Below are 20032 nucleotides of genomic sequence, written 5' to 3'. Positions count from 1 at the left end.
CTAATTTGTAATCGGCGTCATTCCATGACAGCATGTTTGGATCATTAAGTGAATTAGACCCCACTCTTTGCAAGCAATCTGTTTCATCAAATCCAGGTACCATACCAAAAATGAATTATTTCAACTTCTTTTTAGGAAATCTCTCAAGGTCTCCATTTTAACTTAAAACCTACTTTATACATCACTCCCAAGATGAGTGAGGAGGAGATCACTTACTCAACTGTGAGATTTAAAATATCTTCAGAAGTACAGAACCAAGTGAGGCCTAAGGAGCCTCAAAGGACCAGAGAAGCTGTCTACAGAGGTAAGTGTTTTAAGTGTCTAAAATTACTTGATTTTTATGCATTTTAAAATTTTAACAATTTAAAAATATCCTACTGGTTTCTATTGAAATTCATAATTTTCGATAACATCTGGGCTTGATTATGCACAAGGGTAGAAGGGAATCGGAAGTATTAGTTGGAAGGTAATCAAGTACAAAATTGTTCAAAACTAAGTTTAAAGTATAAAGCAATCAAGTTTTAAAATTAAAAAAAGAAAGAATTATACATTACTTCTACCCTTTAGTTGTTAGCCAGTTACAAAATAAATCAGTTAAGGAGAATAGAACAATGGGAATCTGTAAGAAAAAAAAAATCCGTAGAAACAAAAAGTGAGAAGAAAGAAGTACAAAACGTGGATGTTTCAGTCCTTCTTAAAAGGGGGAACAAAATACTCACAGGAGGAAATATAGGGATAAAGTGTGGAGTGGAGACTGAAGGAAAGGAGGCCCAGAGACTGCCCCATGTGGAGAACGATGCCATATGCAGCCACCAAAACCAGTAATTTTGCTGATCCCAAGTAGTGGTTGCTGACAGGAGTCTGATATGGATGTCTGCTGAGAGGGTCTGCCATGGACTTACTGATACAGATGAGGATGCTTACTGCTAACCATCAGACTGAGTACTGGAAACCCATTGGTAGAGTTAGAAAAATGACTGAAGAGCTGAAGCAGTTTGCAACCCAATAGTAAAAACAAGAATATCAACCAATCAAACCACCCCCAAGCTCCCAGGGACTAAACCACCAACCAAGAGGACAAATGGAGAGACCTATGTCTTTAGCTGCATGTGTAGCAGAGGACAGCATTGTCTGGGCATCAATAGGAGGAGAAGTCCTTGTTACTGTGAAGTCACATTTCCCCAGAGGAGGGGAATGCCAGGGTACTGAGGTGGGAGTGTGTGAGTGGGAGGGAGAGCATCCTCACAGAACCAGGGGAAGACAGATGGAAGGGAGGGGTGGGAAAGGGCATAGCATTTGAAATAAAATATCCAATAAAAATAAAAATAATAAAATGTGAGAAACCATTAGGGGATTTTTGTTTTTGTTTATTTAGTATAGTCAAGAAAAATTCTGAAAACTTAAAAACTAACAGACAAACTAGAATCTGAAAAAAAGTAAAGTTTCTAGTGAAAGAAAATGCTACAGAAATGAAGCTTTTGCAATAGAAAGAATGCTTTAATTCTTGAGGAAGGTGTTTTAATTATAAATAACCCCAGCATCTAATACAAAATTTGTCTGTCAGCTGAGGAAATCCCCAAATGGAAATAAAGTTGCAGATGAAGGGAGAATGAATGAGAGGATTAGTGGCTGTGGGAATGACTAAACCCCGTGAGTTCCTGAAATGTCAAAGAAATCATAGAATAATTTCAATTATTAATGAAAAAGCAGAAACATCACTTTTTTTTAGTTTTTTTATACTGTTACATCTCGGTTCCATGCTGAGATTGTTTTATATTTTGATGTAGTAGTAACCAGAAGCATGACTTTCAGATTCCGAGTACCTTAGATTCAACAAAATGTTTAGTATTTTATAGAGCAAAATCAAATTTATACAGAAAAAGAGATAGTTGACTTATACCCCCTTTCAAGGATGGGGATGTATAAAGATGAGGTCCAGAACAGCTGTGGTTCCCTACCAGTTCTCAGGAACATCCATCCATCTTTCATTCCTCTCCACCCTCAGTTATCTTTCTTGGTGGACTCTATGCTCCAGTTTGTTATCTTGTACTGCGATTGTATCTATGCCTCCAATGCCTTCTCTAGAATGCACTTTTGATCCTGGCGAACTGGGTAAGGGCAAATGTGTGTCATGTAGCTAATTCTAGTTTGAGTTGGGAGAATTTACCATACAAGGCTAAAGCAGAAATGAGTTCAGAATTTTGTGAAACCTCAAACATTTAGTATTTCTTCAGTGGGTGTATTTTAGGTAGAAATCTACAATTTTGAGAGCATATGTACAGCCTGTTTGTATCATCGACTTGAGCATAATTTCCCCTTGTTTTCATGTTGTACAAAGCTATAATTAATATTTAGATGTGCACTATTAATGGTGTTGATTTTCTTGCTTTGTTTTGTTGGTTTAAGAGAGTTCAGTCCCCTGGCAGCTCATTGTGATAGCTCTTGGAATCCTCTGTTCCCTTCTGCTGGTAACTGTTGCAGTATTGTTGACCAACAGTGAGTAGTTGAAGTACATATTTGTTGAACTTCTGCCTAAAATATAGCTTTGGACAGGGATGATGCAGTTATACACTCTGTCCATTGTCCTGCCTACAATTAGGGGATGACTCAGAACCTATGAACTTTAATAACTTTTTTCTGACACTCCGTAGTGCTCTGTTCTCTTTCATACCTAATCTGTCACCTCTGAGGCTGTTAGGAGCTGTCCTACTCTTTCTCACTCTTGTTCATAATTCTTTTGAGGACTTGGTAATAGTCTACCTTCTGCACTCTGGTGACATTAATGTTATGTAAAAATATTGTAAGACACAGTTGTGCAAAGGACTTATGACATTCTTTTCATTTTCTTTAATGTATATTGAGGTTGTGGTTAAGTAAAAAGTCTTCATCAGTACAGAGATATTAAAAGATAATCCTCATTGACAGAGAAAATCACTTCCAGACTGTGTTAAAACATGTGTATATTTTGCATTCCATATGCTCCTAAAACAGGTGTCCCATTTATTAAAGTTTTTTTTAGTTCAAATTTTCATGGTGGATTAAGAAGTAGCTGATTATTTTTCTTAGGTATTTATTTGTAAATTTCTCCTAAAAACTGAAGTGATTGAATGTTACTCCCACCATAATTTTTTTCACCTCTATTATTTATTATATAGTCACTTTAACTATAGAGCAAAATTGATGTATATGTTTCAATAGTGAGTCAATAGAAAGGCTAATTTTGAAATGTTATGGACCCATGAAAAGAATAATATGTGTTGGCTGTCAACATAAAGTTTTTCTCTAATCTTAAAGTTTAATATGTATTGCTTATGGGCATTTTTGATGTTTCTCCTGTGACTAATCTAGTTTTTCAGTATACTCACGAAAAACATGAACCAGCGGAGGAAACTCTAAGCTGCAACAATAACTGCAGCACCATGCAATGTGACATCAATTTAATGGAAGAAATGCTAAGAAATATGTCTATAAACTGTAGTCAAGGCAATGATCTTCTGCAATCTCTAAACAGAGAACAGACAAGATGGTACAGTGAAACTAAGACTGTTATACCTTCCTCTCAGCACACAGGTATGTAGCGAGGGAGGACCATGAATACAGAAGTACATTATCATCTATTGTTTCTTTCACGGAAGCTTTGATGTCTAACCTCCAGCTTAAGATGCTGGTGATGCCTTGGTAAATCATTTCAGGGTTCCTTATTTCATGTAGGGACTGGCAACACAGAAATCCCTGTTTGAGTTAGCAGAATCTTATAGTTTCTTGAAGTCAGTATATCATTGACACTTCTACTGCCTGCTGGGCATGGAATTGCCAATCATCAACATAATCATGAGAACAGACTATCAACATCAAAACCTCCCTTGTATGCCTCTCATTTCTCTCAAGGTAAGAGAATTTAACAAAAACATGGCACAATGCTAAGTTCACAGTACTTTTGGAACAGTGTGGACACAATGCATTACAGCAGATCTAGAATTCTGTCATCAGTTTAACTTCCTCTGAATAGCAAGTTCTCATTTCCTGCCCTCTGCATCCTGGTATCTTATGAGTCTCTGTTTCATAGAACTGGCCTGATTTAGAAACCTAATCTGATTACAATCTTAAAGTATGGTCCTAGACCTGGTGTGTTTCTCTTTATTCACCATCTTCAAGTTCATCCATGTTTGTCACATAGGTCAGCATCTCTCTCTTGGGTTTCATGTGAGACAGGATATCATTGTGTAGTCCAGGTTGACTTGGAAATCAAAGTGTATCCAAGGTTGGCCTGGAAGTTATTACTTAACCTAAGATGACCCCTCCCTGTCTCTCTCTTTGGAGTACTCAGGATATAGGCATGTTATAATGCCCAGCCAATGCAGTTCCCTTTAAAGGATTAATAGTATTCTTTTCTCTACTGATTCATACATGATTGACACAGGAAATGTTTCTATATCTCTAGTGTTATCAACAATGTTGCATAACTCATGGGTGTGCGGTGGTCTCTGGGCATTGTAGTATCTCATTTTCTGAAACCTCGGAGATTGTACCCCATCCCCTCTTTCTTTCTTTCAACACAACATTAATTAATATTGTGTTCTGATAACACAATACTAAAAAACAATAAATTTAACCATTTAACTTCACTTTCACAGGCAAAAATGCTGAAATATACTGGTTCTGCTATGGTATAAAATGTTATTATTTCATCCTGGACAAAAAAACCTGGATCGGATGTCAACAAGCCTGCCAGAAATCCAGATTATCCCTTCTGAAGATAGATTATGAGGATGAACTGGTACTGTAGACACTTGCCCCTTTATTCTGTTCGATTTTGTGTCTAGCCCTAAATAATGAGATATTAAATGCATACTTTTTCATTTGCATATGATTTTCCTGTAATATGAACAAAATTTTGGGACAAGGGTCTGTTGGGGGGAGACTTATTACTATGGATAAACTTGTGTCTTTCAGTATACTCTCTTTCTCAGGAGCCTACCAGAGAGTCCCTCAGAAAGCATTCCTTTTCCTGATAAAGTTTAAACCTTTGGTAGAGCTCATCCTCTGGCTGAGAGTTATTTTTCCCATAGAGTTCTAAGTAAACTCCCTTTGTCTAATGTTTGCCCTTTGGAACTGGAAGTGAGACTTCCTGAGATGAGAAATCAGATGCCAAAAGGGAAAGTAACTGACCTCTGTTCCTGTCTGAAATATGAGATGATAGGAAAAATGTGTAATTAAGTGGTTGACCAGTTAGGTCCATGGTGATTTTCACTGAAACTGTCCCTACCTTTACTGAACAGTATTCTCATGTTTTATAATCCCAATATCTGGCATTTCCTGTTTTAATTATTACTACTGAAATCTCATTTAAGTCTGTATTTTTCTAGAGAAATGATGGCAGGCTCACCTTGAATACATTGTTATTTATAACACAGTATGGTATTTATATATCAATTGAATACATGTTCAAATAATAACATAAAAGTATTTTTAACTACAAATAATAGATTAAGTATCCACTTGGAACACCAACTGTAATCAATTTTTTAAATTTTTATTATTTTTCGGTAGTAGTAATATTAGTAGCAGCAGCAGCAGCAGCAGCAGCAGTAGTAGTAGTAGTAGTAGTAGTAGTAGTAGTAGTAGTAGCAGCAGCAGTAGTAGTATTAGTAGTAGTAGTTGTTGTTGTTGTTGTTGTCACTGTTGCGAAGCAGAAGCAGGTGTAGTAGCAAGAGAAGGAGCAGGAGAAGGAATAAAATTATTTTACCCCCTAGTTTTTTCAAACCCTGCACATCAAGACTGCAGGTTAGGCGGCATGCTGTGAAAGGTACCCTGATTCCTGTTCAAGATAGATCAAATCCCTGGAAAGCCTAAATGGAACTTCAGGCAAATTCCCAGTCTCCCAGACCAAGGCCTCTAGCTGCAGCCCCCATCAACCCCTATAGAGAGATTTGAGACAGACCTTTCACATAGGGCAATGCTCCAAACTCCTAATCCATATGTGAGGACATGACCACAGGTCACATGGGCTCAAGACAGATCAGTCATACAAATAGGTCCATGCCCCTGGATTTGAAGATGAGGTCTTCCCAAACTCTCAGGAGAAACCAATAGGAAGTACCTGCTGTCAGACATTGACCCATCCCAAAACTATATTTAAGAATCATGTTAAGGATTAAAAGTGTGCAGGGATTATTCCATTGTCTGAGAGTTTCTGTCATAAGAACTGTAACACTGTATCTTGGGGAAGAGATCTGCTCTCCCAAATTACAACCAGAAGCCCTCTTGCATCCTTAGCCAGCTAGTCAGTCTGCTGCTGGCTCAGCCTGGTCTGAATTGGCAGCAGCAAAATAGAGGACTGGCAGAGGGCGTGGCGAAAGCTCTTCCCTCTCCCTACCTGAGTTCTCTCTCTTCCTGGTCCAAACCCATGAACATAGCCAGGCAATAGATCTCCTGGAGGAGCCCCAGGCACCTAGAGCCCCTCAACTTCATGAAGCTAGGTGCATCCTCTTCCACTGAGGTCAGACAAGAAGCTGTTAGAATATAACTCTTATAAAGGCAGCAAATTTTGTCTGCTGCAATTGTTCACATACCAAAAGAAGACAAATCTGCATATATGCCAGGAAGCCAAGGTCTAGCCCTACATATGTTCTTTGTCTAGTGGTGTGTCTTGGAGATCCCCAAGGTTCCAGGTTAATTGTTACTCTTTGTCTTCATGTGGGGCTCCTATCCCCTTCAGGGACCATAATTCATCCTCCTATTCTTCCATAAGGGTTCCCAAGCTCGATCCATGGTTTTTCCTGTTTATGTATAACTAAGCTGCTTTGTAGAGGCTAACAGAGGTCAGCATGCTAGACTCCTGTCTGCAAGCATAACTGAGTATCATTAATAGGGTCATGGATTGATGCTTTTCCACAGGATGGGTCTCAATTTGAGCCAGTTATTTGTTGCCTGCTCCCTCATTCTTACTCCATTCACAAATCCTGTATTTCTTATAGACAGGGTGAGTTTGTTTCAAAAGTTTAGTCAGTTTATTGATATTGCTATTGGTCCCCAGGGATTCTTTCCTGGCCACAGGAGGCTGTCTCACCAGTCTACATAAGTTTCTCAGCTAAGGACACCCCTACTGATTATTGTGTGCCTCTCCTATCACTGGTCACCACATTCCATAAGATGTTCCCTACCGACTTCCTCAGCAGTTGCAGAATTCCATTGATTCTCATGACCATCAGGCCATACACCCTTGCTTCCCCACACATGAAACTGCAACTCCACTCCCCTTGTGAACCCCTCTCCTGCTCAGTTCCCTGTCTCCATTTGCCTTCCATAACCATTCCAATCTCCCTTCCAAGTGAGACCCAAGAATTCTTGCTTGTGCCCCTCTTTCTGTCCAGACTACTTTGGTCTGTGGTATGTAGCACAAACATTCTCTTTTTTATGATTAATATCCACTCATAAGTTAAAACATACCAAAACTGTCTTTGTGGGACTTGGCAACCTCAGGATGATATTCTCAATTTCCATCCATTTGTCTGTAAAACGGGTGTCTTTGTAATTCATAGATGACTACTATTCCATTGTGCAGATGTTACAAAGATTTTATTAATTCTTCAATTGAGGGACATCTAAGAAGTTTTCATTTTCTAGATATTATGAATAAACCTGCTATGAAGGCAATTGAGCAAGTGTCTTTGCGGAATGATGGAGCACTTTTTGGGTATATGCCTAGGAGTGGTATAGCCTGTTCTTGAATTAGGACTATTACCACTTTTCTGGTAAACCACCAAATTTATTTCTAAAGACATTTTGCAAGTTTCCACTCCCGCCAACACTGGAGGAGTGTTCTCCTTACTCCATAATCTTCTTAGCATATGCTATCACTTGAGTTTTTAATATGAACCATGCCTACTGGTGTAAAGTGAGGTCTCAGAGTTGTTCTGACTTGCATTTCTCCGGTTGCTGAAGACATTGAACATGCATTTATGTGCTTCATGATGATTCAAGATTCCTACATTAAGAATTTTATAGTTAGCTCAGGCATAGATAAAGCATTAGAAGAAATTGTTACATCAGTCAAAAAATGCTGAATCTAAAAATATTTCATTAAATCTGCGTTAAATAAGGAGATTGTGAATTCACGTCCCGTCATGGTTACTTAGTGAGATGTGGTCTAAGAAACATACTCACACAGCATGTCATGATCTTAATATCTCAAGACACTTGAAGGTTTTATTTTAACTAACTTCTAGAACTGACTTAGTTTTGATTTAAATGTGCTATTGTAGGAAGTCCTTTCCAAAATGAACATGGTGGGACTGATGAATGAGAGAACAGGACAGCACAGAATGATACTGGAATGGTGGGAAATTTTCTTGCTTGTTCTTTCAGCAAACCTACAGAAAATTCATCATAGGGTGCATTGTTTCTTTTACAGAAGTTCCTTCGACTCCAGGATCTTTCAGACCAGTACTGGATTGGATTGTCATACAATAAAGCAAAAGAGGAATGGTCATGGATTGATAATGGCCAATCTGAATTGTGAGTTTCTAAACTCTTAAGACTAACACTGGTGAGGGTACTGGGAGGTTTGTGTGCAAAGGCTTTTTTCTCATTTCACATGCCTTTCCTCATTTTCTATGAGCTTATAGTTAAGGACACGTAGCATGAGGTAATCTCTGAGAAAGTGTTACAGTGGCAAATTGTATGTTCATGGGACTGACCAAAAGTGGCTTCAAACTGCATACATCTCAGAACTGTTTCTGGTAATATAAGTAAGGCTCTAGAAAGTAAATAACTTAAAGTAGTGCAGAGTGACCAAATGATCATGACAGATACATTGCACCTGAGTCATTCAGACATTCATGTGACATTCCTTTTTGTTTTCAGCTTAATATATATATATATATATATATATATATATATATATATATATATATGCCTGCCATTCACTTAAGGTGTTTTGAAAATCCTGAGGAGTTTGATTATTTATAATTTGCTAGAAAACTCTTCCATGATTATCATTATTAGTAATATGCATTTTATTGAATATCATATTTACATCCAAAAATATATGAACATATCAAACCCTACCCCTTCTAAAAGCTCAAACATGCATTATACTAACTTATGTCTTTATAACTGACTATAGGTTCATTGTTGTATGCAATCTATTGGAACAAGTAACACACAGTACCCAAATACTCCATAAAGAGTTATCTTTCTCTTTTCCTGCAGCTTTCACCTAAGAATAGTGATTTCTTGAGAAGATATAAATTTAAAGATATATCATCTTGTTAAGAATCCTGAAATACATAGAGCTTTTTGCCTCGTCTGGTTCTTATATTTTATTCTATGCCCTGTTCTGTGCTCTCTCCAGAAATTTGCTGGTGTTATAGAGGCAAGGAATTTGATGAAGATATCTCCTTTAGGACTCAGCACATATACACTTCTCCTATGCACTGTGACAAATTCTACCACTCTACATCGATGATAGCCCACTTTGTAAAGAAGGTTCTCTGCCTTAGAGAAGCATTTCAACTTTATGAGTTCTCGTTTGTTGATTGTTCATCTTATAGCATGAGTCATTGCTATTGTTTTCAGGAAAATTTGCACTCTTCCCATGTGTTTCAGGCTCTTGTCTACTTTCTCTTCTACTAGACTTAGCATATATCTTTTTATGTAGAAGACCTTGATGTACTTGGACTTGATCTTTGGAAATGGAGAATATGAACCAATTTGAATTCTTCTATATGGTCACCCTCCAGTTAACCCAGCACCACTTGTTGAAAGTGCTACCTTTCTCCACAGAATGGTTTTAACTTCTTTGTCAACGTTGAAGTGACCATAGGCTGTGGTTTATTTCTGGGTCTCCAATTCTATTCCATTGATCTATGTGCATTTCTCTGCACAACTACCAGGCCATTTAGGTTTTTTTTTATCACTATTGCTCTGTAGAACAGATTGAGGTGTGAAATGGTGATCCCTGCAGAACTTCATTAATTATTGGAAATAATTCTGCTACCTTTTCTTAAAATTCCAAATGAATTTGAGAATTTTTCATTATAACTCTGTGAAGAATTGTATTGGAAATTTGATGAGGATTGCACTGAATATTTTGGTTTTAGATTTCTTTTGGTAAGGTGGCCATTTTTATTATGTTAACCCTGCTGATGCATCAGCATGGGAGACTGTTCTATCTTCTGAGGAATTCTTGAATTCTTTTCTTCAGACACTTGAAGTACTTGTTATACAAATATTTCACTTACCCGGTTAAATTCATACCAAGGTTTTTTCATAATATCTGAAACTATTGTGTAGGGTGTTGTTTCCATATTTTTCACAGTCTGGATATCCTTTCAGTATAGGAAGCCTATTAATTTGATTGAATTTATTTTATATAATTAGTGACTATTGTGAAAGATGTTGCTTCCATAATTTCATTGTCTGCCCATTTATCCTTTCAGTAGGGGAAGGCTGATTTGTTAGAGTCAATTTATATCCAGGCACTTTGCAGAAGTTGTTCAGCAACTGTAGCAGTTCTTTGGATGTATTTGTGGGGTCTCTTATGTAAATTTTCATATTATCTGCAAAGAGTGATATTTTGACTTCCTCCTGTTCAATTTTTAATGCCTTGATTTACTTTGTTTTATATTGCTCTAGCTAGAAGTTGGAATACTATAATTTTGACAAAATCACAACTTATATATTGTAAATATCTTTACCAGCCCTACAATAGATAGAGGGCTGATATCTAAAATTTACAGAAACCTCAAAAGTTAGACTGCAGAGAGTCTAATAACCCTATGGAAATGGGACTCACAGGTAAACAAAGAATTCTCAAGTAAAAAATCTTGCATAACCAGGAAGTACCTAAAAAATGTTCAAATCATTAGTTATTGGGGACAGCAAATCAAATTATCCTGAGTTTCCACCTCATACCAATCACAATGGCAAAGATCAAAAACAAATTTGACAGCAGATGCTGATGAGGATGTGGAGAAAGTGGAACACTCCTCCATTTCTAGTAGGACTGCAGGCTGGTAAAACCCCTTTGCAAATCAAGCTGGCAGTTCCTCAGAAAACTGGAAATAGTTCTAACTGAAGACCCAGTTATAGCACTCCTGGATATACACCCAAAAGTTGCTCCAAAATATAAGAAGGACACAGGCTCCACCATGTTTTAGCAGCCTTATTTGTAATCACCAGAAACTCAAAATGATCCAGTTGTCCCTTAAAAGAAATATGGATCCTGAAAATATGGTTCATTTATATAATCAAGTACTACTCCACTACCAAAAACAATGATTCATAAAATTCATAGGTAAATGGATGGAACTAGAAAATATCATTCCAAGTGAGGTGACCCAATCAAAAGAAAATACACATGGTTTGCACACAAAAATAAGAAGGTATTAGCTATAAGGTCAAATTATCCAAGATAAAATCCATAGACCACATGAAGCACAAGAAAAAAGATGACCAAAGTGTGGATACTTCACTCCTTCTAAAAAAAGGGGGACAAAAATATACATAGGGGTATATATGGAGACAGACTTTGGAGCAAAGGCTCAAGAAATGGCTATTTGACTGTATTTGACTATTCCTGAGACAGCCACACCTGGGGATTCAGCATATATGCACATACACACACACACACACACACACACACACACACACACACACATACACATATGCACATAACCACTAAAACTAGACAATATTGATGAAGCCTATAAGGGCATGCTGAAAGGAGACTGATATAGGTGTCTACAGGGTGACTTATCCAGAGCATGACAAATAAAGAGGCAAGTGCTACCAGAAGACTACTAAAGTGAGAATGAGGTCCCCATTGGAGGAATTAGAGAAAGGAGTAAAGGAACTGAAGGGGCTTGCAACCCCATAAGAACAACAATACTAACCAACCAAAGTTACTAACGATTAAACCACTGCCCATTGACTACACATGGACAGAGCCATGGCTCCAGCTGCATATGTAGCAGAGGATGGCCTTGTTGGGCACCAAGGGGAGGAGAAGCCATTAGTTTTGCCAAGGCTGGACTCCCAAGTGTAAGGGAATGTCAGGGAGATGAGTAGGAATGGTGTTGGTTACCAAGGGTGAACACCCTTAAAGAAGAAGGGGAGGGGAATAGGAGAGGGTGTTTATTGATAGGAAACTAGGAAGGGGAATAAAATTTGAAATGTAAATAAAATGTAGCCAATAATAACAAAAAAGTGATAAAACCAAGGTGTGGATGCTTCAGTCCTACATAGAATAGGGTACAAAATAATCGTACGAAGTAGAGTGAAGGAGGAACCTGGGAGGAAGGGAGAAAGGGGCCATCAAACAGAGGGAGGATCAAGTACTGGAAGAAAGAAGAATGATGTAAACGATGTCAGGTAATTGAATATAAATATGTAGTAGTGAGTGATGGGGAAGTATAGGTAATGACTAGAAAGTCTCAGATACCAGGGATGCAAGAGGTACACAGGTCCCAATGGGGATGACTATAGATGAAATAGGTAGCAGAGTGGACATAGAACTTGTGACAACCACATCCAGGGATAGGCATGACCCTTAGTTGAGGTATGGGGCCACCAAGCATTCTCAATATTTTTTACCCAGAGTGTTCCTTTACAAAGAAAAGGCAGGTTCAAAAGTTGGAAGGAGACTAAATGAAAAGCCATTCAGAGACTATCCCACCTAAGGATCCATCCCCATTTGTAGACACCAAAACTTGATACTATTGCTGATGCCAAGAAGTGCTTGCTAAGCGGAGCCTGGTATGACTATTCTCTGAGAGTTTCTACTATCACATGACCAACACAGATACAGTTATTCATAGCAACACATCGTACTGAGCCCATGGACTTCAATGGACGAGCTAGGGGAAGACTGTAGGAGCTGAAGGTAATTATAACCCCATAAAAAGATCAATATCAACTAAGTGGAGCATCTAGAACTCCCAGACACTAACAACCATCCAAATAGTATACATGGAAGGATCCACAGTTCCAGATATATAGGTATCAGAGGATGACTTTATCTGACATCAGAGGGAGGGAAGGTCTTTGGTCCTGTGGAGGCTTGATGCCCCAGCATACGAAGATACTAGAGAGGTGAGACTGGGATTAGTAATTGGGTGGAGGAGAACCCTCCTGTAGCTGAAAGTAAGGGTGTTATAGTAGATGGTATGGGGGATTGTGGTGGGGTAACAATGAGGCAGGATATCATTTGAAATGTAAATGAATGACATCGCAAAAAAGGGGAAAAAAGATTCATCTTTGATGAAGTTGAGAGCAGCACAAGTCTAGGCCATAGCGATAAATTCTAGGAATGCATTTTACCCACTGACTACGTAGCAGGACAATTGGCACAAGTGGCCTCTGACCACCTTCAATCTCAGGCTTTGGAGTTGGATTACAGCATCAGACATGGTTCCCTCTTATCGTAAAGCACCTAGTTCCAGTAAGAAAGCATCAATTTATCCTACAACATATCTTGCTTAACAGGTCAGCATTGTAGCATGCAGGGTCCAGTGCTGAATAGGTCTACTCATATCTTTTCTTCTCTGCAATCAGCAAAACCAGTTTCTAGCCCTTTGAAAGCCAAACGAGGGGAAGATATGTCCATATTGATTGGGATTGACTTCTCTATGTGTTGGTGTCAAAGTGGGAAGTATCTTCAGCAATAGGGTTTTCCATGTGGTTATGATGGATACCCAAGGGGAGGAGCAGCATCCTGTGCTGTGTAGGAGACCCTTGTCATCTCCCAGACCAGTAAGTAATTCCTCTTGAATTGTCCTTTGCCTTGCAATTGGGTTTCTTTTAAAAACTCGTATCTTCTTTTGAATGGGTTCTCTCCTCACTGAGTGCTCCCTGTTGCTCTCCAACTTACTACCCACCCAAAGTCATGCTATTTCTTTCTCCTACAAACAACAAAAAAAGGGGAAATAAAATCAATCAGGCTATCAAAATACACAAAATGACAATAAGACAAAAACATTCCCCTCCCCAAAACCAAAACAACTTCACAAACAACACACACACACACACACACACACACACACACACACACACACACACACACACACACATACACACACCACTCCAAACCACCAAGGAATAATGGAGTTTGTTTTGTGTTGATCATCTATGAACTTACTATCTTGTGAGTTTTTATAGGGACATTTACATATCCTTAGTCTTCGTTAATTTATCCTTTATTCTCTCATGCCTCTTATTTTTCAATCCTCATTCACCTTTGTACTTGAATCATCAAAATCTGCCTTCAGCCTTCAAATTATATATTTATCATTTTTTCTGGTTGCTGATTTTTTAGAAGTACAAATTTTCAGAAATCACCTCAATATTATTTATTCTTTACGAATTTTTCTATGTAGATATATGTTAAGTAGCTTTCTATATAACATAAAATAAATGGAATTTTTTGTTATTTTTGTTCATATTTTGAAATAAGGAATCATCTCAAGATTCAGGCATTCCTTGAACTCGTGGTCCTCTTAGTTCTGTCAGGTATTGGGAATACAGGCATGCATGCCTAGCCTATCTTTAATTTCTTGAAAGATGTCAGTTATACTTTATTTACAAGTGCTAATAATAATTCTAGTGTCTCCAATCTTGTGGATTTAATGCTCTATTTCTGTTGTCTTCTGTTCATGATGCCATTTTCTTTGGGGCATTTACTGGATTTCTTTGCAAATATCTCTAGAAACAGTCTGAGGCATGGCATCTAGACTGATTATTTTCTTAGGAAACTATAATTCAGTGCCTGGGCACGTGGCAGGTCTTTCTCACTTTTGATAAGCCTCTGCTGATCCTCTGAAGTGACAGCTCTGCTGAAGCCTAAGCCTGTTGGCTTGATGCTCCTGACTGTGCATCAAGTGGGGTTTTAATTATTAGTTAATATTTGATTATGACCTTTTTCTATAGCCATGTCTAACCTGGGTTTAAATCCTCCTAATTTAGCCACCCAAATGATAAGGTGAGTGACGTGCCTCACTTTTCATAGTGTCATAACAAGGTTATATATTTTAGTCTACATTTGAAAGTATGTTATCCTAAGAATGTAGTTGTGAAACTTAATACACCGTCTAAGTTATTTTTCTCCTACTTTGTGGGGTGTGAAGTATGAACTCAGGCTATCGGTTTTTGTGGGCAATGTTACAGGCCCAAATTTTTTTTTATGAGTTCAGTGAAAATTAACAGTTTTATTGATGAACTTTTGATTAAGTCCATATTGTGTACACTTTGGAAAATAAACCTTATTTTCAAAAACCTTTGCTTAAATCAATTTGCTTTAAACTTAAATAACTGCCCATTTTAATTTTTGTCTACTATTGATTTATCTGTAATGGAATTATTATCTAAGAGGCTGTGTATTTTTCAGTGTCACAAATATAGATCAAGATGACTGTGGTAAGCCACTCCATATCTGTGCAAAGAGAGAATCACTTTTCTCGGAATAGGTGTGAGAAGGGAAGGAAAGATAAAAGTGGAACATTTTGTTATTCTTGTTAATTTCCTGTAATGATTTGGGACTACATAGTGACCTAAAGTTTTAATCACAGGTCTTTTTATTTTATTCCTAGACCTTTATTAATTTGGATATTTCTTATTTACATTTCGATTTTTATTCCCTTTCACGGTTTCTGGTCCAACATACCCCTAACTCCTACCCCTCCCCTTCTAGATGGCTGTTCCCCTCCACATGCTCTCCCCATTACCGCCCTTCCCCCAACAATCACATACACTGAGGGTTCAATCTTGGCAGGACCAAGGGCTTCCCCTTCAACTGGTGCTCTTACTTCGCTATTCATTGCTACCTATGCTGTAGGAGCCCAGGGTCAGTCCATGTATGGTCTTTGGTAGTGGCTTAGTCCCTGGAAGCTCTGGTTGGTTGGCATTGTTGTTCATATGGGGTCTTGAGCCACTTCAAGCATTTTCATTCTTTTCTCTGATTTCTGCAACCTGGGTCCTGCTCTCAGTTCAGAGGTTTGCTACTGGTAATCGCCTATGAATTTGCTATATTCTGGCTTTGTCTCAGGAGAGATCTACATCCAGTTCCTGTCAACCTGCACTTCTTTGTTTCATCCATCTTATCTAGATTGGTGGCTTTATATCTATGGGCCACATGTGTGGCAGGCCCTGAATGGGTGTTCCTTCTGCCTCTTTTCTACACTTTGCCTCCGTATTCCCTCCCATGGGTATTCTTGTTCCCCTTTTAAAGAAGGAGTGAAACATTCTCATTTTGGTCATCCTTCTTGAGTTTCATGTGCTCTTTGCATCTAGGGTAATTCAAGCATTTGGGATAATATCCACTTATCAATGAGTGCATACTATGTGTGTTTTTCTGTGATTGGGTTACCTCACTCAGGATGATATTTTCCAGTTCCATCCATTTGCCTAGGAATATCATGAATTCATTGATTTTGATAGCTGAGTAATATTCCATTGTGTAGATGTACCACATTTTCTGTATCCATTTCTCTGTTGAATGGCATCTGGGTTCTTTCCATCTTCTGGCTATTATAAATAAGGCTGCGATGAACATAGTGGAGCACGTGTCTTTGTTATATGTTGGGGTATCTTTGGGGTATATGCCCAAGAGAGGTATAGCTGGGTCCTCAGGCAGTTCAATGTCCAATTTTCTGAGGAACCTCCAGACTGATTTCCGGAATGGTTGTATCAGTCTGCAATCCAACCAACAATGGAGGAGTGTTCCTCTTTCTCCAAATCCTTGCCAGCATCTGCTGTCACCTGAGTTTTTGTTCTTAGCCATTCTCACTGGTGCGAGGTGGAATCTCAGGGTTATTTAGATTTGCATTTCCTTCATTACTAAAGATATTGAACATTTCTTTAGGTGTTTCTCAGCCATTTGTCATTCCACAGCTCTGAATTCTTTGTTTAGCTCTGAACCCCATTTTTGATAGGGTTATTTGTCTCCCTGCAGTCTAATTTCTTGAGTTCTTTGTACATTTTGGATATAAGCCCTCTATCCATTGTACGATTGGTAAAGATCTTTTCCCAATCTATTGGTTGCCATTGTGTCTAACAACAGTGTAATTTGCCTTGCAGAAGCTTTGTAGTTTTATGAAATCCCATTTGTCGATTCTTGGTCTTAGAGCATAGGCCATTGGTGTTCGTTCAGGAAATTTTCTCCAGTCCCCATGTGTTCGAGATTCTTCCCCACTTTTTCTTCTACTAGTTTGAGTGTACCTGGTATGAAGTGGAGATCCTTGATCCACTTGGACTTAAGCTTTGTACAGGGCGATAAGCGTGGACCCATCTGCATTCTTCTACATGCTGACCTCCAGTTGAACCAGCACTATTTGCTGAAAATGCTATCTTTTTTTCCATTTGATGGTTTTGGCCCCTTGATCAAAATTCTAGTGCCCATAGGGGTGTGGGTTCATTTCTGGGTCTTCAATTCTATTCTACTGGTCTATCTGTCTGTCTCTATACAAATACTATGCAGTTTTTATCATTATTGCTTTGTAATATTGCTTGAGTTCAGGGATAGTGATTCCCCCAGAAGTCCTTTTATTGTTGAGGATAGTTTTAGGTATCCTGGGTTTTGTGTTATTCCAGATGAATATGCATATTGTTCTGTCTAACTCTATGAAGATTTTGGTTGGACTTTTGATGGGGATTGCATTGAATCTATAGATCGATTTTGGTAAAATGGCCACTGGTACTATATTTATCCTGCCAAGCCATGAGTATGGGAGAACTTTCCATTTTCTGAGATCTTCAATTTCCTTCTACAGAGACTTGAAGTTCTTCTAATATAGATCTTTCACTTGATTGGTTAAAGTCACACCAAATTATTTTGCATCATTTGGGACTATTATGAAGGGTGTCATTTCCCTAATTTTTCTTGGCTTGTTTCTCTTTTGCGTAGAGGAAGGCTACTGATTTCTTTCTTTCTTTTTTTTTTTTTATTAACTTGAGTATTTCTTATATACATTTCGAGTGTTATTCCCTTTACCGGTTTCCGGGCAAACATCCCCCTTCCCCCTCCCCTTCTTTATGCGTGTTCCCCTCCCCATCCTCCCCCCCTTGCCGCCCTCCCCCCAACAATCTATTTCACTGGGGGTTCAGTCTTACCAGGACCCAGGGCTTCCCCTTCCACTGGTGCTCTTACTAGGATATTCATTGCTACCTATGAGGTCAGAGTCCAGGGTCAGTCCATGTATAGTCTTTAGGTAGTGGCTTAGTCCCTGGAAGCTCTGGTTGCTTGGCATTTTTGTACATATGGGGTCTCGAGCCACTTCAAGCTCTTCCTGTTCTTTCTTTGATTCCTTCAATGGGGGTCCTATTCTCAATTCAGTGGTTTGCTGCTGGCATACGCCTCTGTGTTTGCTACATTCTGGCTGTGTCTCTCGGGAGAGATCTACATCCAACTCCTGTCGGCCTGCACTTCTTTGCTTCATCCATCTTGTCTAATTGAATGGCTGTATATGCATGGGCCACATGTTGAGCAGGCTCTGAATGGATGTTCCTTCTGTGTCTGTTTTAATCTTTGCCTCTCTATTCCTTGCCAAGGGTATTCTTGTTCCCCTTTTAAAGAAGGAGTGAAGCATTCACATTTTGATCATCCGTCTTGAGTTTCGTTTGTTCTAGGCATCTAGGGTAATTCAAGCATTTGGGCTAAGAGCCACTTATCAATGAGTGCATACCATGTGTGTTTTTCTGTGATTGGGTTACCTCACTCAGGATGATATTTTCCAGTTCCGACCATTTGCCTAGGAATTTCGTAAAGTCATTGTTTTTGATAGCTGAGTAATATTCCATTGTGTAGATGTACCAATTTTCTGTATTCATTCCTCTGTTGAAGGGCATCTGGGTTCTTTCCAGCTTCTGGCTATTATAAATAAGGCTGTGATGAACAGAGTGGAGCACGTGTCTTTTTTATATGTTGGGGCATCTTTTGGGTATATGCCCAAGAGAAGTATAGCTGGATCCTCAGGCAGTTCAATGTCCAATTTTCTGAGGAACCTCCAGACTGATTTTCAGAATGGTTGTACCAGTCTGCAATCCCACCAACAATGGAGGAGTGTTCCTCTTTCTCCGCATCCTCGCCAACATCTGCTGTCACCTGAGTTTTTGATCTTAGCCATTCTCACTTGTGTGAGGTGAAATCTCAGGGTTGTTTTGATTTGCATTTCCCTTATGACTAAAGATGTTGAACATTTCTTTAGGTGTTTCTCGGCCATTCGGCATTCCTCAGCTGTGAATTCTTTGTTTAGCTCTGAACCCCATTTTTTAATACGGTTATTTGTCTCCCTGTGGTCTAACTTCTTGAGTTCTTTGTATATTTTGGATATAAGGCCTCTATCTGTTGTAGGATTGGTAAAGATCTTTTCCCAATCTGTTGGTTGCCATTTTCTCCTAACCACAGTGTCCTTTGCCTTACAGAAGCTTTGCAGTTTTATGAGATCCCATTTGTCGATTCTTGATCTTAGAGCATAAGCCATTGGTGTTTTGTTCAGGAAATTTTTTCCAGGCTACTGATTTCTTTAAGATGATTTTATACCCAGCCACTTTGCTGAAGATGTTTTTCAGGTTTAGTAGTTCTCTGGAGGAACTTTTGGGATCACTTAAGTGTACAATCATATCATCTGCAAATAGCGATATTTTGACTTCTTCCTTTCCTAATTGTAACCCTTTGATCTCCATTTGTTGTCTGATTGCTCTGGCAGGGCTTGGATATCTATATTGAATAAGTAGGGAAAGAGTGTGCAGCCTTGTCTAGCCCTGATTTTAGTGGGTTTGCTTCAAGTTTCTCTTCATTTAGTTTAATATTGGCTACTGGTTTGTGTATATGGCTTTTACTATATTTAGGTATGGGCCTGGAATCCCTATTCTAGGACTTTTATCATGAAGGGGTGTTGAATTTTTTCAAATGCTTTCTCAGCATCAAATAGAATGATCACGTTTTTTATCTTTCAGTTTGTTTATATAGTGGATTACGTTGATGGTTTTCCGTATATTAAACCATCCCTGCATCCCTGGAATGAAGCCTACTTGATCA

At 38.6% G+C, this 20032-nt stretch overlaps 1 pseudogene; it reads left to right on the top strand.

The window, feature by feature from the left end:
* The window catches only part of Ly49si4-ps1 (immunoreceptor Ly49si4, pseudogene 1), a 60393-nt pseudogene that overhangs the window by 35497 nt on the left and 4864 nt on the right, over positions 1 to 20032 (top strand).

The sequence above is a fragment of the Rattus norvegicus genome, chromosome 4 (assembly GCF_036323735.1).
Source record: "Rattus norvegicus strain BN/NHsdMcwi chromosome 4, GRCr8, whole genome shotgun sequence".
Lineage (NCBI taxonomy): Eukaryota > Metazoa > Chordata > Mammalia > Rodentia > Muridae > Rattus > Rattus norvegicus.
Note: the sequence above shows the minus strand (reverse complement) of the source record. Positions and strands in the feature narration are given on the sequence as shown.